Source organism: Triticum dicoccoides, chromosome 6A (assembly GCF_002162155.2).
Source record: "Triticum dicoccoides isolate Atlit2015 ecotype Zavitan chromosome 6A, WEW_v2.0, whole genome shotgun sequence".
Classification (NCBI taxonomy): domain Eukaryota; kingdom Viridiplantae; phylum Streptophyta; class Magnoliopsida; order Poales; family Poaceae; genus Triticum; species Triticum dicoccoides.
Genome location: NC_041390.1, coordinates 75,148,123 through 75,170,973, shown reverse-complemented (window position 1 = coordinate 75,170,973; position 22,851 = coordinate 75,148,123).

The window sequence follows — 22,851 nt, the reverse complement described above, 5'->3', positions numbered from 1 at the left end:
TCTTTGCAAATGGCTGAGAAATCAACTGCTATACCCATCGGTATTTGTGAGGATGTGCCTATTGTGGTTGCAAATGTTACTATCTTAACAGACTTTGTTATTCTTCATATTCCTGAGGACGATAATAAGTCGATCATCCTTCGTAGACCCTTTTTGAATACTGCAGGGGCTGTTATTGCGTGCAACAAAGGCAATGTCACTTTTCATGTTAATTGTAATGAGCATACGGTACACTTTCTGAAGAAACAACTGTCAGTGTCAAAACCGGCAGATCTCGGGTAGGGGGTCCCGAACTGTATGTCTAAGGATCGAAGGTAACATGAGGCAGGAGACACAATGTTTACCCAGGTTCGGACCCTCTTGATGGAGGTAATACCCTACTTCCTTCTTGATTGACTTTGATGAGTATAAGGATTACAAGAGTTGATCAACCACGAGATCATAATGGCTAAACCCTATATGTCTAGCCTATATGATTATGATTGCCTCTAAAGAATAAACCCTTCGGTTTACATAGACATCGGAGGGGGCTAGGGTTGTATAGAGTCGGTTTACAGAGAAAGGAATCTTCATATCCGCACGCTAAGCTTGCCTTCCACGCCAAGGAAAAAGCCTTCCATCTTGTATCTTCACGGCCCGTCAGTCTGGCCCATGTCACATACCCCGGACGCCTGAGGACCCAGTAATCCATGACTCCCTCATTTGCCCCTGAACTAGTCTTCAATGACAATGTGTCCGGCATGCAAGTTGTCTTCGGCATTGCAAGGCGGGTTCCTCCACCGAATACTTCAAAGCATCTAAACCGAGGGCCTATATTCGGCCCTTACATCTTCGATCTTGGTAAGGTAAATTCTTCAAACAACTCGGTTTCATTAAATGTCATACCCTTCGGCTTCTGTGCTTCCGCCGCCTCAGGTTCCACATGGAAAACGAATACGAAGGGCCCAAACATTTTTATAGATAACCCCTCGACAGCGTACATAAGGTGTGTATTTAAGGATATCAAATCTCAGATACCATTCCACGCCATGCGAGAATCCTTCGAACTTGCCTCAAGGAACCACACAACCATGGCTAGCGCTCCTAGTTCTTCCTCCCGCCCCTACGGCCCTCAAAAAGGTGATTGGGAGAGCTGCTCTGTACGCCAGGCCCAGCTGACCAAGCTCCAGGTGCAGGGCTATCTCCCCCCTTCAGATCTAGTCCCCGTTCGGGGAGGATTAACATCCTTTACAGGCGAGGCCCTAGCAGAAAATATCCAGAGTCCTTCAGAAGGGGAGTGAGTGTGCTTCGTGTGTTTTCTTTTGAGAGGCGTTGGATTCCCAATCCATCCTTTTCTCTCGGGTATCCTCGAGTACTACGGCCTCCAACTGCACAATCTCACACCGGGCTCCATTCTACACATCGCTGGCTAGGTTGCTCTTTGCGAGCTATTCCTGGGCTCGAGGCCCATTACGAGCTATGGAGCAAGCTCTTCTGCCTCGTCCCTTGCTCCCAAAAGGGATCTATATTCGAGGTGGGCGGTGCCAAAGTATGGTGTATAGCCAGGACAGGATATATGTCCAGCACTCCAAAAAAGGCATCCGAGGAGTGGCCCTCGGAGTGGTTTTATATTGAAGACGTCGTCCTCTCGGGCCCAATCCGACGTGGCCTACCTGAATTTTCCCATGGCCCACTAAGGAAACGCCACAGCTGGCGCCCTTGGAGCCTTGAGGAGGAAGACAGTGCAGAAGTCAAGAAGTTAATGGACAAGATAAAGGTACTCGCCCAGTCCGGACTGTCCATAATTGAAGTCATGGCGATTTCCATAACGCGTGGTGTCCAACCACTCCAATCTAGAGGACTCCCCATGTGGAACTACAATGGGAATGATGATACATCCCGCTATGGGCGAAAGGGTCCGGATAATTTTACCGCCCTGGCCGCCATGTTGGCCAACCTTTATAAAGGGGAGAAAGAAGAATTCACTCACCTCAAGTGCCAAGATATGTAAAGCAGCATTGCTTCGCCGATGTTTGGTGTGGCTAGGATGGGGTTGCTTGCTAGCAAAGTTTTTATTTCCTCCAGCCCGGTTGTTGCAGCATCCGTCAACACAAAGTGGTTGGTGCGTCGGAGAAGGCGATACAGTGGCAACGCCTTTTCTCCTAATCTGAGATAAAGCGGCTCAAGGCTGTGACGCACCCGGCTACTTTTTGGACCTGCTTGAGGTCGGTTGGTGTTGCCAATTGTGACAAGGCTCGAATTTTGGCTGGGTTTGCTTCGATTCCCCTGTTGGAGACAATAAAACCGAGTAATTTGCCGGCGGGAATGCCGAAAACACACTTTTCCAGATTGAGCCTTATGTCATATGTTCGGAGGTTGTCGAATGTGAGGCGTAAGTCGTCCACCAATGATTCAACATGCTTGGTTTTGATGACTATGTCATCTACATATGCCTCCACAGTCTTGCTGATTTGTTTTTTACAGGCACGTTTGAATCATGCGTTGGTAAGTGGCGCCAATGTTTTTTAGCAGGAAATGTATAGTGTTGAAGCAGAAAGGCCCATACGGGGTGATGAATGCCGTTGCGGCTTGGTCGGATTCCTTCTTATTAATTTGATGGTATCTGGAGTATGCGTCGAGGAAATACAGTGAATCATGTCCTGCGGTTGCATCGATAATCTGGTCGATGTGAGGTAGTGGGAAGGGGTCCTTAGGGCAGGCCTTGTTAAGGTCTTCGAAATCGAAACATAAGCACCAGGATTTATCCTTCTTTGGTACCATGACCAGGTTTGCTGGCCAGTCCGGATGTTTGATCTCTTTGATAAACCCGGCTTCGAGTTGTTTGGCTACCTCCTCCTGAGGGAGTCCTTGATAAAGGGGTCCTCGGGTGCCCGGCCTGTGTGACATGGGCCGGACTGTTGGGCCATGAAGATACAAGATAGAAGACTTCCTCCCGTGTCCGGATGGGACTCTCCTTTGCGTGGATGGCAAGCATGGCATCTGGATGTATTATTTCCCTTCTCTGTAACCAACTTTGTGTAACCCTAGGCCCCTCTGGTGTCTATCTAAACCGGAGGGTTTAGTCCATAGATGAAAATCACAATCATACATGTTAGACTTCTAGGGTCTAGCCACAATGATCTCGTGGTAGATCAACTCTTGTGATCCTCATACTCATCAAGATCAATCAAGCAGGACGTAGGGTATTACCTCCATCAAGAGGGCCCGAACCTGGGTAAAACATCGTGTCCCCTGTCTCCTGTTACCATCGACCTTGGATGCATAATTCGGGACCCCCTACCCGAGATCCGCCGATTTTGACACTGACATTGGTGCTTTCACTGAGAGTTCCACTATGTCGCCGCCAGAAGGTTCGATGGATCCATCAATCATCTGCAATGATGTTGTCCTGGGGAGGTTTTTCTCCCCGGCCAGATCTTCGTATTCGGTGGCTTCGCACTACGGGCCAACTCGCTTGGCCATCTAGAGCAGATCGACAGCTACGCCCTAGGTCACCAGATTAGTTTTGGAAACCTGGATTATGTCATTGATATCCGAGGAGATTTGATCTTCCAAGGATTCACGACCCCAACCTCCGCTCTGGCCTTAGATCCGAAGCGCGTCGCCTGGTCCGAAGACGGGATTTCTAAGCCCGCCGGACTATCTGCGGGTACTAAGCCCAGTACGGGATAGCCGGAGGAAGCAGTGTCGCTGGCAACCATCATAAAGCCGGACTCTTCTCCAGACGCTGGCTTCGAACCCTCGGAGTCGGCCTTGTGTGAGCTTGTCCATGGAGTCCCCTTCTCGCCTTACTCCATGGATTCTTTCCACCCTGGACAAACCTTGCCTTTAAGCGAGGCTCTGGACTTGATGTGATCCCTCATTATTACAGAGGAGCAATGTCCGAACTATGCCTAGCCCGGACTTGGGGCTGAGAGCAGGGAATTTTACGTCCCACCCACCACCCACTTCATCGCCACAGTCGAGGACTTAACTGACATGCTCGATTATGGCTCCGAAGACATCGATGGTATGGACGGCGATGCCGGAGAAGAGCAGGCCCAAAACCCGCCGTTTACCGGACGCTGGACGGCCACCTATTCGTATGACGTATACATGGTTGATACACCCAAAGAGGGTGACGGCGATAATGAGAAAAATCCAGTCGAGGACAAACCTCCTGAGATACAACCAAAGCGTCGACGTCAGCAGTGCCACTCTAAATCACGCCGTGGAAAAGACAGTGATACTGGCACGAGAGACAACAACACTCTGGACGAGGCCGAAGACCAAGAAAACCCCGTCGAGCCAACTTCCGACTAGGACGATCGGGAAGATGGGCAAGTTAGCCCTGATGAACAGGCCATAAACGAAGACTCGGAGGACAGTGACTATCTTCCACTCTTCGAGGATGAGGTGAAACCCGACGATGAAGACTTTATCATGCCTGAGGAACCTCCCGAGAAGGACCGCTTTAAACGCCGGCTAATAGCCACTGCGAAGAGCCTGAAAAAGAAACAGCAGCAGCTTCAAGCTGATCAAGATCTACTCAATGATAGGTGGACTAAAGTCCTAGTAGCCAAGGAGTACGGCCTCCAGCGCCCAACTAAAAGTTACCCAAAGCGTAAACTGCTACCTCAATTCGAGGATGAGGCACTTGATCCTGTACCGTCGGCCCATAATGCGACTGACCGGCCACCACGTGGCCGGGACAAAATGGCAACTCAAGCTGAACACCAGCCCATATTATCTCGCCGTAAAGGTCGAGACACAACAACTCGGGGATATACATATGACCTACGATAGGACCTGCGAAATAGAGTAGGTCCGACCAGATAGATCTACGGATCGTGGGGGCATGCCCCGACACGCGACGACGGCTATCTAGCCGGACATGACAAGCATAATCACGCCCGGGCCTAAAACCGCAGATGGACTCCATCCGAGCTACGTCGCGACCTGGCTGGATATAGAGGCGCCGCACACCCCCTCTGCTTCACTGATGAAGTAATGGAACATGAATTCCCAGAGGGGTTCAAACCCATGAATATCGAATCATATGATGGAACAACAAAGCCCAGGGTATGGATTGAGGACTTTCTTCTCCATATTCATATGGCCCGCCGTGATGATCTTCATGCCATCAAATACCACCCCCTAAAACTCAAGGGACCAGCTCGGCACTGGTTGAACAGCCTTCCTAAAAACTCTATTGGCAACTAGGAGGACCTAGAAGACGCCTTCCGCGACAACTTCCAGGGCACATATGTCAGACCTCCGTATGCCGATGACTTAAGTCACATAGTTCAATTGCCCGGAGAATCGGCCAGGAAACTCTGGACTAGGTTCCTAATTAAAAAGAACCAAATTGTTGACTGTCCGGATGCCGAAGTACTCGCAGCCTTTAAACATAGCGTCCGTGACGAGTGGCTCGCCCGCCATCTTGGCCAAGAAAAGCCAAACTCCATGACAGCTCTCACCGCACTAATGACTCGCTTTTGCGCGGGAGAAGATAGTTGGCTCACTCGTAGAAGCAATAGCGCAGGCAATCCTGGCACCTTAGAAGTCAGGGACGGCAATGGCATGCCATGATGCAATAAAGACAAGTGTCGCAACAATAATGGAGAAACCCAAGACAGAAGGGTCAACGCCGGATTCAGTGGCTCCAAAACCGGTCAACGGAAGAATCCATTTAAGGCAAATAGAGATGGTCCATCCAGTCTAGATAAAATAGTTGATCGGCCTTGTCAGATCCATGGCAGCCCCGATAAACCCGCCAACCATACCAACAGAAATTGTTCAGTTTTCAAACAAGCTGGCAAGCTCAATGCCAAACACAAAGGGAAGGGGCTGCCCAGTGACAGTGAAGAAGAGGAGGCTCGCCTACTGAGCACCAAGGGACAGACGCAATTTCCCCCTGAAGTAAAAACAGTAAACATGATATACATGACGCATACCTTTGAAAGGGAGCACAATCACGAACTATGAGCGCAATCACGGAGGTTCGGCAACCCTGGTCCTCGATCCAATTATCGGCGGATTCCATCTTACGCGAGTCCTCATGGACAGCGACAGTAGCCTCAATTCACTCTATCAAGAAACTGTCTGCAAAATGGGCATTGACCCTTCGAGGATCAAGCCCAAACACAACCATCTTCAAGGGAGCAACACCGGGCACAGGCTCAATCTCACTGGAAGTTGTCTTTTGTTCACCGGAAAACTTCCGACACGAAGAATTGATCTTCGATATTGCCCCATTCCACATTGGCTACCATGCACTGCTCGCGAGGACCGCTTTTGCTCGTTTCAATGCGGTCCCAAACTACACCTATTTAAAGCTCGAGATGCCCGGTCCCCGCGGCACCATAACAATCAACGGAAACGCGGAACGTTCCCTCTGCACTGAGGGGCACACTACGACAGTCATAGCCGAAGTGCAAAGCGGCCTCCTTAAGCCTCCTTAATTTATCTGGTCAATTTCAGAGCTAGATTAGCAGCTCCGCCTCCGTCGCTCACCTCTTATACCTGCGGATTTTGCACTATGCATACATACCTATGCAGTCAAAATACCTTGGTCATCGACGGAGGAACAAAACGAACAAGCCTACAAATCGGTTAGTCTGGACTTTAACCTTTTCTCTTTTCTAACTATTTCTCTATCCTTTTGTTACAGGTAAATTAATACATGTCAGTCCCCATGGACCTGAAGGTACTCTTTATGAGTCCGGCTTCCCCACAAATAATCGGGGATCGCTCCCTTTAAGGAAGCCTTTTCGCGGAAGCACAGGTAGCGCAGACGTGCGACAAGAGGTCCAAAAGATATTTTGTAGACCAAAAGCTCTATTTGAAACCTGTACAAATGTAACACCCTCGATGCGACTATATCTCCCACGTGTCGAGGCACGACTTAGAGGCATAATCGCATTGAAGGCATATGTCGCAAGTTAGGCAATCTTCACAACATCCCATGTAATATCAATCATAAAGGGGAGATAACATAGTTGGCTTACACTCGCCACGTCAATCAAGAACATAAATAACATTACATCAACCAAACACTCATGGCCCGACTACTCCGCCAAAATAAAAGATAACCCAACAAGCGACACGGTCCCAATCACCCCCAACAGGGCACCACTACTGATCATCAGGAAAGGAAACATAGTAACATTGAGAGTCCTCGTTGAACACCCACTTGAGCTCAAGCGCGTCTCCTGGAGCGGAACCATTAGGCCCTGCATCTGGTGTAATAGTAATCTGTGAGCCACAGGGACTCAGCAATCTCGCACCCTCGCGATCAAGACTATTTAAGCTTATAGGTTAGGTAAGGTAAATATAAGTGGAGCTGCAGCAAGCGACTAGCAAGTATGGTGGCTAACTTATTCACAAAAGAGAGCGAGAAGAGAAGGCAAAGCGCGAGCGAGAAACTAGAGAACAACCTGCGCAAACATTACTCCAACACCGTGTCCACTTCCCGGACTCCGCCGAGAAGAGGCCATCACGGTAACACACTCAGTTGATGCATTTTAATTAAGTTAAGGTTCAAGTTATCTACAACCGGACATTAACAAATTCCCATCTGCCAATAACCGCGGGCATGGCTTTCGAAAGTTCAATCCCTGCAGGGGAGTCCCAACTTAGCCCATGACAAGCTCTCATGGACAACGAAGGAATAGACCTCCTCCCAAGATGTTCCGATCAGACTCGGTATCTCGGTTCATCAAGAAACTTCGACAGGTTAAAACAAGACCAGCAGCACCACCCGAATGTGCCGACAAATCCCGATAGGAGCTGCACATATCTCTTTCTCAGGGCACACTCAGATTGTCCAAACTTCCGGTAGGCCAGCCCAGAGTTGCCCCTGGTAGCCACCGGCGGCTGACAGTTTGGACCAACACTCAGAGGAGCACTGGCCCGAGGGGGGGGGGGTTAAAATAATGATGACCATTGAGTCTGTAGAACCCGAGGGAAAAAAAGGCTAGGTGGCAAATGGTAAAACCAAGGTTGGGCATTGCTAGAAAAGGTTTAATCAAGGCGAACTATCAAGGGGTTCCCATTATAACCCAACCGCGTAAGGAACGCAAAATCCGGGAACATAACACCGATATGACGGAAACTAGGGCGGCAAGAGTGGAACAAAACACTAGGCGAGAGGCCGAGCCTTCCACCCTTTACCAAGTGTATAGATGTATTAAGATAAAATAGCAATATAATGATATCCCAACAAGTAAATAAATGTTCCAACAAGGAACGGCCTCCAATCTTCACCTGCAACTAACAATGCTATAAGAGGGGCTGAGCAAAGCGGTAACATAGCCAATCAACGGTTTGCTAGGACATGGTGGGTTAGAGGTTTGACATGGCAATTTGGGAGGCTTGAAAGCAAGTGGTAGGCATCGTAGCATTGGCATAGCAAAAGAGCGAGCAAACTAGCATAGCAAAGATAGTGGTGATTTCGAGGGTGTGATCATCTTGCCTGCACAGTTGTCAGAGCTGACTGGATCCTCGAAAGCAAACTCAGTGGGCTCCTCAGTAGCAAACTCGTCTCCCGGCTCTACCCAACAAGACAAACAAGCAACAAGGACACAATCAACCACGTGCAACTCAAACAATATGATGCAAAGATGATATGCTATGCGGGATGCGATGCGGGATGCAAAATGCAAGATATGACAGGGAATGCATGAACCTGGCCTCAACCTGGAATTCCAAGGGTGCCACTGGAAAGATAAGATGAAATCGCTTGAAAACGATATAAAGAAAGCCGGAATCAGTTACGGTTTGGAAATGGAAAGCATTTCAAACATGACACCGGTCTGCGATTTACAGCAAGTAGGCATCTAAATACAACGAGATGAACATGCTACAGCACCCAAACATGACAACAAAATACATGGCAGGGTTGCATTCAAGATGCTTAACAAAAGTCTAGCACTGAGCTACGGCCAATTCATCCATTAACTGGTTCAAACAAGCATGGCAAAAATGCATATGGTAAACAGATCTCAGACTTAGTGAAATCAACACTTGTCTGGAATTTCAGATCAGGTAGCACTCTTCGGAGCAACAAAACTACATGCTATAGGACATGAACATGGCAAAGTAAAGCATGGCATGGAGCTACTCAAAGAGCTTAACAAAAGTCCCTTAGTGACCTTGAGCCAAAAGGGATCAGAAAATACAATTGCAAGCATGTGAACATAGCAAAAACATAATCAGATAAAAAACTTAGTGAAAACTGGCACATGCTGAAACATAACTCAAGTAGGCATGTTTACGAGCTCGATGCACTCACTACGGTGCAAGTCATGAAAAGATAAGCATGCATCCATCAATAAGGCACAAAATGCAAGCTAGACATGGCAAGAACAATAGCATAGCATGCACGGATCAACTACAACATCATCAGCAAAATTGCAAACAAGTTGACAATCTGCCCAGATTCACAAAGTAGCAAAAGTAGAGCTTGATTGACTCAAGCTAGGGTGCTCCATAATTGCAAACAAAGACATGGATGGATAGCGCACTACAAGATTAACAAAACATCCTTACTGATCATCCTCAAAAGAGGCACGGATCACTAGGAAACAACATGAACATATGGCATCATGAGATAAACAGCTCAAGGACTTAGTGGAAATGCTAAGTCCCTGAAAACAGAATTACCAAGTGCACCACTTTGCAAGCTTGTGCTAGTCACCACACCCATCACAAAAATACATGGGTTGCACCTCTAGAAAGATGACAAAACCCTTAACAAAACATATGTAGAGCATCAGGGCATATCATGCACACATTAATCATGGCAAAAATGACAAAAAGCTAAATGGAGTAGCAGATCTGACAATTAACTCAAGTAGCCCTCTTCTAACAGCATTTCGGGCATCAAGATGAACTCAAAAGAAAATGATGCAATGGAATGAAATGATGTACTCTCTGAGATGAACATTTTGATATGTTATATGCATGAATCGGAGCTGCGGATGCAAAGTTACGAGGCCATGAACACGGGCACTTGAGCTAGGGTTAGGAGGGGAAAAGTCAACCGAAAATATCTTCAGATCCAGATCTGGCTCCCGCGGTACTGTTCATGCACGCCTCCCGAGGACTCCGGCGAGGTAGCAGGGCTCCGGCGAGAAGGTTGGATCCTGCCGGCGCGAGAACGGAGGGGTCGCCGACGAGGGAGAACGGCGCGGTGGTGCGGCGAGGACCGGGCGGCGGCTCGGCGGAGACGAGCGGGTGCGGTGGGGCGGCGCCTTGGCGGCGGCGGCCGGCGACTGGGAGGCGGCGAAGGTGCAGCGGCGTCGAGGCGGAGACGACCGGCGACTGGGGCCACGGAGGAAGTGGACGGCAAAGGCTCGGGTGCCCCGGGCAGCGCTGACCTGGGCCTGGCGGGGGCCCTGCATGGGACGGGCGGGCCAGTGCAGCGGGGAAGCGGCCGGGCCAGTGGGGTTGCGCCACGTGGCAGTGGCGGGACGGGTTGGACACGTTCGGCCCGAATCGGACGTGTCCGACGGCGAGAGGTGGAAGACGACTAGGGTTTCGGGAAGGGGGATCCGAGATTCAGAGGGGGTCTATATATAGGCATAGAGGGAGCTAGGAGAGTCCAAATGAGGTGCGGTTTTCGGCCACGCGATCGTGATCGAACGATCTAGATGATGGAGAAGGCTTAGGTGGGTTTTGGGCCAAATTGGCTGCAACACACACAAGGCCTCTTCGGTCCCTCGGTTAACCGTTGGAGTATCAAACGAAGTCCAAATGGTACGAAACTTGACAGGCGGTCTACCGGTAGTAAACCAAGGCCGCTTGGCAAGTCTCGGTCCAATCCAGAAATGTTTAATCCCCACACACGAAAGAAAGGTAGAAATGACCATCGGAGGAGAATGAAGCGCCGGAATGCAAAACGGACAACGGGGAAAATGCTCGAATGCATGAGATGAACACGTATGCAAATGCAATGCACATGAAGACATGATATGAGAAGCATGACAACAATAACAACACACGGAGACAAAAACCCGAACCCGAGAAAATAAAATAACTTAACGCCGGAAATGGCAAGAGTTGGAGTACAAATTGGGAAAGTTACATCCGGGGTGTTACAACAAACCCTCTTCCCTAAGACTCGACCCTGGCACGTAAAATGGCCTGCCTAGTGGTGTCATAATCTATAAGATTATGTTTGACGTATCAATCTGATTTTGGTGAACATAATCCGTCTTCTGTCTTTGATTTTCCAAATGTACGTTGCTTCTTCGGTTGTTTCACGCCGACACCTCGGTGCGAATCGCCAGGGGCTTGATACAGCAACATATGGGTTGCCGAAAAAGTCTGAACAACTCTACATTGCACTTCGGCGTCACGACTTTGGCCTTATATGCATCAGCTCCGAATCATGTCTTTGGTCAATAGTTCGGTTGCCCGACTCCTGTGCTTGATACCCTACGTTCTGCCCTACTGGCTAGGGTAGTAAAGGGAGAACTACTGCGAATGTGTTTCCGGTTCACCTGGTCAAACACCTCAGTAGAGAAAGACGAAAATTGACTGTCATGATGCAGCGAGAGCTGGTCAACCACACTGTGACTTATCAGAATCTTTTGTGATTTCTTCCATATTACACGAAGGAACACTTTCCATTCACCTATGTAACGCAACCGTATTTGGATAACTGCATACATACTAGGGTCTACATCGTAGACCCACCGTAAAATTCCTATGGCTAAGTGAAGGTGTTAAAGCCCTATAGTCCTATTGCCTCGTTCGTCGTACTGACACCTCCGTTCCGGACCAAAACGTTGGGTCAAGAGTAATCAGGTGCTATTCTGAACACCCCTTATTACATGCGAGGGGCCCGAAGCCGACGACTGGCAAACTTTCAAGTTATACGAAATGGCCGCACAGGAGGAAATAATGGCAGGAATATATAACACAACTGTAATGTATCATCATATTGTTTTTACAATTCTGGTACATTTATTCAAATATAAAGACCTTCGAGCACTGACCCTCTATCAAGCGGGCGCCCTCAAGGATGTCCTCCAAATAATGCTCCGGCGTGTGATGGTCCTTGCCCCCAGGCGGACCTGCAGTTGCAACATCGGTGGCCTTCATCTTTGCCCAGTGCATCTTGAGCAGGCGAAGGCAATCCGCGCACCTTCCATGCACGCCGACCGCTTGACGGCATCAATGTGCGGCACCGCATCGACAAGCCACTGTACCAAACCAAAATAACTGCTCGGAACAGGTTCGGCTGGCCATAGCCAAACTACGACATCCTTCATGGCAGCTCCGGACATCTTGTGTAGCTCGGCCCACTAGGCCATCTGTTCGTTGAGCAGCACCAGACCCTTTGCCTGGTTGAATTGCAACTAGAAAAGCCTCTCTGCCGCACGTCCTTCCTGTGCCTGGAAGAACTGCGCCACATTAGAAACACTCCTCAACAGATCCAAGAATGCATCTGGAGAACTCCACATTTGGTTAAGCAAAGCATACTTTGGGTCACCGAACTTAGTCTGCAAAAGAAAGGGCTTACCAGCCGCTATCTCCTCAGCCTGTCGGATCTCCTCCCGAGCCGCTCCAGAATCGGATCACGCTTCTTTCGGCTCTAGTAAGGCCTTGTTGAGTTCGGATTCCTTGGTTTTGTTATCCTCCTCGAGAGATTTGCACATATTAGTAGCATCCTTCAGCTTTCGCTCCATGGTGGATATTCTGTTCTGGCACTGGCGCAGGGCGTCCTGTTCGGCCTTTAAATCTGCATCCGCCTTCTTGGCAGCTGCGTGGATCCCTCTGGCCTGCTCCTTGGCCCGGGCAAGTTCAGAACGAAGGGTCTCAACCGCAGTAGCACCATCTACAGTTATTCATATGATTTTCAGCCTCGTGCTCATACTACTATACACGCATAAACAAGCTACCCCAACACATACCTTGTGCCACATCGAGCCGCCTGTTAATAAGAGTGATGCCCTCATCCGCTAACTCAAGCTTCTGCTTTAGATCTGCATCTTCCATAGCTTGGGCGGTAGCCATGGACGTAACACACTGTGTTCAGATCAATAAGGTTACTTCCTGAGCATGTCTTTTTGATCCTCTGATCACCTCCCTGTGGAAGCCGACCAGTGCCTCAGGGGCTACTATCTATACACAAGTGCATTGTGCATGAAAAATAGTTAAAACTATTACATCACATACCTCGAAGCCTCTCAACAGGCCCAGGAAAGCTTCATTCAATCCGCTTCTCGCGGACAGAACTCTTTCAACCACTGTACCCATTAAGGTACGATGTTCCTCTAAGGTGGACACACTTTGAAATTTGCTCGTTAGAGTATCCGGCACCTTCAAAGGGATACATCTGCTCGGCCCTAGGGTCGTCTTTGGCTGTTAGCCGGATAGTTTGGGGACTTCATTGCTAGCGCCCGTAGGGTTTGCACCCCCGGGACCCTTAAGGATCGAAGTACCGCCCTCAGGTGTTGTTTTCATTGTCCCCCACGCCGCTTGATGGTCAGGGGAGATTCTCCGAGATGACACCTCAAGGTCATCCGCCCTAGGAGGCGAGGAAGCATGAGAAGGCGTCTTGCTTTCCATCATCCCCGGAGATAAGTCCCCTAATGAGGAGGATTGCCGGGGTGGATTGTGGGCCGAACTGCAAGCATATAGTTTAAATATTACCCTGTAACCCGAAAAGAGCGGTATATGTCTAGAACATCCTTGTTCACTTACGATTCGGCAAGGGGCTTGTCCTTAGAGAGGTGTCTCGCGACGACGTCAGCTTCTGAACCCGAAGCATAGTGTAGGGATGCCTTCCCTCTCTTTGGTGCTTCCGCCTCCAAGTCTTTGGATGCAGTTCTTTTCCTCCCATGAGGGGAAGGAATATCACCTTCTCCTTCCCCTTCGTGTTTTGAAGAGGGAGCTTCAGCCCCTTTGGACATAGCGCCCGACATACATGCAGAATGAAGGCCGCTTTCGGCCTATTCGGTCTTTTTCTTGTCCTCTGGCGTTGGAATTTGATACGGCGCCGGGACCAGCATCCTCGTCAACACAAGATTGGGAAGTGGAGCTGAATATCTAATTCATTCCGCTTTCTTTATCCAGGCCCGGTTGAAGATAGAACTCTCAATACATTGCAATGGGATAATCAACCAAGTTGCGATCAGAAGTTGGGTCTTACCATGGTATCCGGACGGTTGTAGTTGAGACCGACGTCCTCTGACGTGTCCGGCTACTGCTCTCAAGTTTTGAAGAACAATTCCCACATCCCTTCGCGTGTTGTGCTGAAAAATTGCTGAAGGGTCCGCGGTCCCTCTGGATTGAACTCCCACATACAGAGAGGCCGTCGCTAGCACGGGAGGATCCGGCGGACTAGCATTACTTGGACCACATTGACGAGGCCAACGTCCCTCTCGAGGATACTCCAGATACGACTTTGCAGCATCTGTACTCCATTAATTGATCCCCAGTCTAGCCCCTTATTTATCCACGATGCGAGCTACAGTGGAGGGCCCGATCGGAACGCAGGTGCGGCTGCCCATTTGGTGCCGCGAGGTTCGGTGATATAGAACCACTCCTATTGCCATAAGTTGGAGGTTTCCGCAAAGGTGCCTTTTGGCCAGACAGTGCTGACGAGCTTGCTCACCATAGCATCACCACACTCCGCCTGTTCCCTGTTAAGTAGCTTCGGCTTCATGTTGAAAGTCTTGAGCCATAGGCCTAAGTGTCGGGGGAGGCGAAGAAAGGCTTCGCACACGATGACAAACGCCGAGATGTGAAGAAAAGATTCCAGAGCCAGATCATGAAAATCTAGTCCATAATAGAACATGAGGCCGCGAACAAAGGGGTGAGGAGCAAACCCTAAGCCATGAAGGAAGTGCGAGATGAATACAACCCTCTCGCCAGATTTTGGTGTTGGGATGACCTGCCCTTTCATACGGAGCCTGTGGGGGATCTCCGCAGTCAGGTACCTCGGCTTCCGAAGCTTCACGATGTCAGCCTCGGTGACCAAGGAGGCCCCCACCTACCTTGGGAGATGGATCCGAAGATAACTAGAGGGTCAGATAACAATGGGAGAAACCAAATCTTGGGCACTGAAGCTTGATGTTGGGAAGGTTAAGGAAGAGGAAGGACGCGTCTGTGCCCCTTTATAAAGCCAAAGAATATCGAATGCCTCCTCATGGGCCTTTATGCTCACCTATTCCCAAGGGATCTCCAACAAAACGATTGGATTACCCACGCCCATATTAATTAATGAGGATCACATGATAAAGGGACGTGATCTCTGCTTCGACAAAACGTTCCAATGAAAACCGCATCTCGAAACGTGAAGCGGGATGCTAAAAACGGTTCGAAATAATGACCGGGCAGAGACGTGGCGTCTCACTACAAAAATGTTAGTAGATGGGACTTGTTAAATATTATACTCTTTATGGAGCCTATTTTGCAGAGCCGAACACGTTCTCTCTGTTCGAGGACTACTTTGGAGTGTTCGGAGGAGGAACCCGCCTTGCAATGCCAAAGACAATCTGCACGCCAGACACCTCGTGATTGAAGCCTGGTTCAGGGGCTACTGAGGGAGTCCTGGATTAAGGGGTCCTCGGGCATCCGGCCTGTGTGACATGGGCCGGACTGTTGGGTTATGAAGATACAAGATAGAAGACTTCCTCCCGTGTCCAGATGGGACTCTCCTTTGCATGGATGGCAAGCATGGCGTCCAGATGTATTATTTCCTTTCTCTGTAACCGACTTTGTGTAACTCTAGGCCCCTCCGATGTCTATATAAACCGGAGGGTTTAGTCCGTAGATGACAATCACAATCACAATCATACAGGCTAGACTTCTAGTGTTTAGCCACAACGATCTCGTGGTAGATCAACTCTTGTAATCCTCATACTCATCAAGATCAATCAAGCATGACGTAGGGTATTACCTGCATCAAGAGGGCCCAAACCTGGGTAAAACATCATGTCCCCTGTCTCCTGTTACCATCGACCTTAGACGCACAGCTCGGGACCCCCTACCCGAGATCCGCTGGTTTTGACACCGACACCTCCACCATAGCCTGTCGTTCGGGTTCGGAAAATCGCCGGAGAGTTTGCTTGACCGGCTTGTATCCCTTCAGTATATTAAGAATATGTTCGGCCCTGGCATGTGGGATTCCTGGCATATCCAAGGGGTGCCACGCGAAGATGTCCCAGTTCTTGCACAAGAACGCGTGTAATGCGGCGTCGACCGTCGGGTCCAGTTGTGCCCCAATGGAAGTTGTTTTCTTGGGATTCGTCAGGTGGACTTGAACTTTGACTATTTCGTCAGCTGGCTTGAAAGAGGTGGATTTGGGCCTTTTGTCAAGAATTACGTCGTCCCTATCCACTGTGGAACACAGTGCGGTGTGTTCCTCGGCCGCTAAGGCTTTGGACAATGCCTCAAGTGCTAGGGATGAGGTATTAATTTTGGCACGGAGTGCTATGTACGGATCACTGGAGATAGTGATGACACCATTGGGCCCGAGCAATTTGAGTTTCATATACCCGTAATGAGGTATAGCTTGAAAGCATGTAAGTGCATCTCGCCCTAACAGGGCATGATATCTGTTGTTAAAAGGAGCCACGTGAAAGATTATCTCTTCGGACCTATAGTTTTCTGTTGTGCCGAATACCACATCCAGCTTAATTTTCCCCGAGCATCTTGCTTCCCTGCTGGGAATGATTCCCCTGAAGGATGTATTGCTCTGATCAATGGGACTCCTGTCCATTTGCATTTTATTGAGCGTTCCTCATAGATGAGGTTCAGTCCGCTGCCACCATCCATTAGCACTTTAGTGAGCCGAAAACCATCCACAATTGCGTGGACGACCAGAGCGTCTGGTGCCCGGATGTTGCGGGATTTTGGTTCATGATTGGCATTGAAAGTAATTGCCGTATCGTTCCAAGGGTTTATTGCTGTTGCATGGAAGACTTCGACAAGGTCACGAAGCGCCCGTTTGCGCCACTTTTTTGATGAGAAGGTCTCGAAGACTGTGAGTACTTCAGGATCATGTTCCGAAGAGTACTTTTCTGGTGTAGTATTGGTGAGGATACCCTCGCCGCTCTTGGCCACCTGTCGGAGTATCCAACATGCCCGTAGGCTGTGCGTTGGTTCAGTATTCGGCGTCATGTGTATTTGACAGGGCCTGTCGAGCCATTCTTCGAAGACAGTTATGTTTCCCGTAAAGGGCTTGAATCTTTTGTCCATGGGACGATGACTAGGTGCCCCGCGAGAGTGCACCCTTTTTGCCCGTCCGGGCGATGGCTTAAAGGCATGTGGTTCCCAGCGGGCTGTCTGAGTTTTCCAGGCGCTTTCCACTATGTAGTACTTTTGTACTATTTCATGCCAAATCTGCGAAGTGCAAGAAGTGACGACGATTGAGGGCATTAAGGATTCCCTCGTCCATACAATTGTTGCGAAATACTGAAATTGAGTCGTCGTCGCAGTAGTCTTTTATCTTGTTTTTAACGAGGAATCTAGCCCAAAGGTGATGGACTGTCTCGTGAGGCTATTGTCGAACATACATTAGGTTGCATATGTCCGGAGAGCTGCAGTTTCTTGGAGAATATTGCTTGTGGTGGGTGGGCGGGCTCAAATTCGCACCTTGACCCACCATGGAATCCAGAGTTTGAAGAATTTCCAAGGTTACCAGCCCAGGGTCCGGAGTGTCCGGGGAATTCTCAGGCTTAACGTCCGATTTTCTGTTTGGAGGACAGGGAGTGTCCTCTCGAGGGTGGGTATCTGGTTCTCCGGGTTCGGAAATCCGAACATATTTGGTTCTCAATGTAGGAGAGGAGTTATTGTCAGCCTGTTCCTCCACAACCGCTACCTGATGGGTGATCGGTGGAGATTTAATTTCTCTCTGCTCGGGTTTAAGCCCGATCCAATCATAGTCAGTTGAGACTCCTAGGGCAGCGATGCGATCTAGCAGCTCGTTCAAATACGATAGATCTGCAGGATTCATCTTGTCAGAATATTCGAGGCTAATATGGAGGGGATTTTCGGCGACTTGGGGGGTTGCCTTTGGCTTAATACCCGAACGGGCACCCATAGTGAAGTCGCCGAGCCAGAGGGTTTGCCCTGGAATTAGGGCTCCTTCAGAGGTGACATTGTTATTGATGACAAGGCGAGCCATCGGTCCTTCAGTTGACGCCACAAAGGAACTCTCAATGAAAGCACCAATGTTCGTGTCAAAACCGACAGATCTCGGGTAGGGGGTACCGAACTATGCGTCTAAGGATTGAAGGTAATAGGAGGCAGGAGACACGATATTTACACAGGTTCGGGTCCTCTTGATGGAGGTAATACCCTACTTCTTTCTTGATTTACTTTGATGAGTATAGGGGTTACAAGAGTTGATCTACCACAATATCGTATTGGCTAAACCCTACATGTCTAGCCTATATGGTTATGATTGTCTCTACAGAGTCAAACCTTTTAGATAGACACCGAAGGGGGCTCGGGTTGTACAGAGTCGGTTTACAGAGAAAGGAATCTTCATATCCGCACGCTAAGCATGCCTTCCCTGCCAAGTAGAGTCCCATCCGGACACGGGAAAAAGCCTTCCATCTTGTATCTTCATGGCTCGTCTGTCTGGCCCATGTCACTAGCCCGGACGCCCGAGGACCTAGTAATCCAGGACTCCCTCAACAACCTCAAGTTCATAGTATCAATTCTATTGGAAAAATTTCAACTATTACTATTGAAGGTTTTAAATTCCCTCTTCGTACTGTCAAAAAGAAATATGATATCCTTATTGTTGGGGATATGCATATCCCCATTGCGGTAACCTAATGTTATTCGAAAATTATCCGGTTTCATGTCATTCGAAAGAAGTTTGTTAATAATACTTGATCAACCTTGTTAATGGATTCCTTTTGATGAGCATGATATGGATGAATTTAGAAGGCACAACTTTCTATACCCATCTTTTACTTTCTATTATTTAGATTAAATAAAGCAAAAAGTATTTTCTGTTTGTTCTCTGAATTATCCATACAATAAAAAATGTCCCGAAAATAAAAGTTTTCCAAATGCCCTAAAAATTAGTATGATTTTTTGTAGAATATTTGAGAATCTTTGGCACTGAACACACACTAGGGGGACTCACCAGCTGGCCACAAGGGTGGAGGGCGTGCCCCGTGTCCTTGTGGGCCCCACGTGCCCCCCTCCACTTATTCCAGCACCCATCCACTCCTTCTTCCTCCAGAAAAAATCACTCCATAGCTCAAACTTGTGTTCTTGCTAATTTTGCTGCCATTTCGATCTCCTTCCTCAAAGCTCCATTCACAAAACTGCTTTGGGGGATTGTTCTTCTGTAGGTGACTCCTCCTATGGTCCAATTACTTATTTGTTCTAGTGCTTTAGTTATTGCAAATTTTTGCTGCTGTGGTGACCATGTTCTTGAGATTGCATGTCAAATTTATATGGTCCAAAGTAGTTTTGATGCATGATATAGCCTCTAGGAACTTGTAGGAGTAGTTGCTATTAATTTTGTTGAGTTTGGTTCACTTTTATTTTGAGTCACTAATAATTGCAGAAATTTTCAGAAGAAGAAAATGACGAGGATATTGTTGAGAAGATCCTCGAGCCGGGGTTGAAGGAAAAGGAAAATGAGGAGAAGGAGAAGCTCAAGTATAATCTTCCTCGAGCCGCGGAGATTCGGCCGTGTGAATGGCCATGTGATGCATTCTTATAGGCGGCTGAAATTTATGATGATTTGTATTATTTGGCTGAGAATGCAGGCATCACGGACTTCCTCCTCGACTAGTGTGATCAGTTTCTCCTACTCACTAATACTTTCGTGCAAAAATTTCATTTTCATGCTAGGAGATTACCACCCATGGTAGACTTTTACTTTTGTGAAATGACATTTTATGACTTTTGTGAGGTTTGTAAATTACCTTATGAGGGTAGCATCGAGGAACCGCGTCCTAGTTATGTGGAGGATTTTATTAATGAAGTCACCGTAGGGGAAAGGAGAAGGGTGTCTGAAGCGAGAGTGGCTAGTTTACATTTTCCTGTTTTACGATACTACTCATTATTTGCTCGGAGATGTTTAATTGGTCATGGGGAGAGTGGGGGCCTCAGTGCTCCTGACCTTGCCATCTTGAGTCATTCTTTACTTCGTTATAAAACTTTCAGTTTAGGCGCTATGGTTGCTAAATGATTGAGTCTCAACCACACAAAGGTTCCTATTTTCGGAGGTATCTTAGCCTCCTGCCTTGCTAGACGCTTCGAGATACCCATTAGGCATTATGAGAAAGAAGAGAAACTGCTACCCACTATATACTTAGATTATGATAGCATGGTAGTGCATACGTTTATTCGCCATGATGAGGAAAAGAGACTCATTTATAACTTGATATTTAGGGAAGATTCTTGTCCAATTATTACCTTGCCTGCACCTACTTTGTTCGATATTCATTGAGGCAAGTACTTCATTTTGCCCTTGGACATTCATGCATATTGGGAGGGGACACGATCCCCAGCTCCTGAGCCGGAGCCATCGCATGATCCATATCAGGAGTCTATTTATCAGTGGGATCCACAGGAGCTCGCTAACCAGTGGAACCCCCAGGATCCTGCTCAGTACACCGAAGAGGGCTACTTTAATCCATGGGCGTAGACCAACTTAGGCCAAAAGCCTAAGCTTGGGGGAGTACGTATTTCTCACCGACATTGCATTCATGTTCACACAATCATTTTAGTTGTTTGTGTTCATACTTCTTCATTGTATTATCCATGTTAGTTTATTTTTTTTCTTGCTTTCTTCTCGTGTGTTTGAAAAACATTAAGAAAAACCAAAAAAATAGTTTTATTTAGTTTAATTTCTATGCATGCTTAGTTGTAGTATTAAAAGAAAACCCAAAAACATTTCTCGTTCTTCTTTTACTTGTTGGGAGCTTTCCCATGTAAATAGTTTTTCTCGTTCTTGTTTATCTTTCTTCAGAAAAATGAAAACTCCAAAAAATATTTTAGTGTGTTTCTTTGACATTCTTTTCTTCTCATTGGGGGTCGAGAGGAGAAGACCAGCGGATACCATACCCTAAACATTAAGTCATGGGTAGGGCACGGGTATAGCCTTTTACCCGTGGATATACCCATAACCTACCCGTTTATACTGACATGTGAACCTTACCCATGATTCACAAGTGTAGCTATGTCAAAGTTATGTCATGAGCTTGTGAACCTATGTTAAAGTTATCTCCAATTGTCAATTTGAATTGACGTAATTGTCAGGTATTCATCTACCTATTATTGAGTAGAGATCGATGTTTATTTTGCCAAATGTTCTATAGATGAATGTAAAATTGCGAATAACTTGTGTATTATTTGATCAACCCATTGGGTATGGGTACGGGTAAAGTTTCGTCCCCATGGATACGGGTATGGGTAGAATTTTGTACCCATTAACTACATGGATATGGGTATGATATTTCTCTACCTGCCCCATACCCTACCCATTGCCATCCCTAATCGGGAACTCCGCGATATTTTCCTCGCCCTCGCTTCTACCATGATTTTTTCTGTCATGGACGACCCAAAGAATGTCATGCAGCTGCGTCTCCGGCCTGCCAGGACGAAAAGGCCATTTTCTGTCATGTTTTTTTGTCATAGAAGTGTAGGAGCCCACCACATCTATGATGATACCGGGTTTTGTCACAATTATCGGGTTTTTTTACTATGAATGCCAGTGTTGGAGGCTCCCAGTGACTTTGTATTACTCACAAGACAGGTATTACAACATTACAGGGTGGGGTTTTGTCACAATTATCATCATAGAAGTGTCATAAGCATGACAATTTTTTCTATCGGCCCAAAATGCCACAGATGTGTCTTTTTTTGTAGTGTTGGTCGCTTCCCGGTCTTTTTCCAGTGTTCACTTGTACTAAGCAGGAATACTACTTGTGCATCCACTTTCATAAACCCAAAGTGGTTCCATATGAGTCCACCATACATATTCATATATGTGGTATTTACCTGCCATTCCAAGTAAATTTGCATGTATCAAACTCTAAACCTTCAAATGATAAACTGTTTTGTATGCTCGAATCACTCATGTAGCAACCAGGGCTTTCAATATCTGCCATGCTAGGTGGGTTATTCTCACTATGACTGGACTACGCTCATCATTCACAAGAAAATGGCTGGTAACCAGGATGCCCAGTCCCATGCTCAAATCAACTCAAAATATAATTGCAAACAAAACTCCCCAGGACTATTGTTAGTTGGACGGTACCCATTGTTTCGGACCAAGCGTGGAGTGTGCTTGTTGGTGGTGGGGGAGTATAAACTTTACCATTCTGTTTGGGAACCGCCTATAATTTATCTAGTATGGAAGATATCGAGAACTCTTGGTTGTTATGTTGACAATGAAAGCATGCCGCTCAAAATATTATTTATCTCTTTTTCAAAAACTCGAGCTCTAGCACCTCTGCAAATCCCTGCTTCCCTCTGTGAAGGGCCTATCTATTTACTTTTATGTTGAGTCATCATTCTCTTATAAAAACCACCAGTTAGAGAGAACCACTGTCATTTGTATGCATTGTTATTAATTGATATTGAGTATGACTGGATCTCTTTTACCATGAATTACAATGTCTAGTCAGTCCTTGATCTTCGGGGGTGCTCCGCATTTATGTTTTGCGGTCTTAGAAAGGGCTAGTGAGATACCATCTTGTTATATCATATCATGATTGTTTTGAAAAAGTGTTGTCATCCGCGATTTATTATTATTGCTCGCTAGTTGATTTAGCCATTCATATGAGTAAATGTGAGACCGAAACGTTATTGTGAGTTTGGTTAGTTCATAATATTTGTTGAAAACTTGAATGCTGGCTTTACATATTTGCAACAACA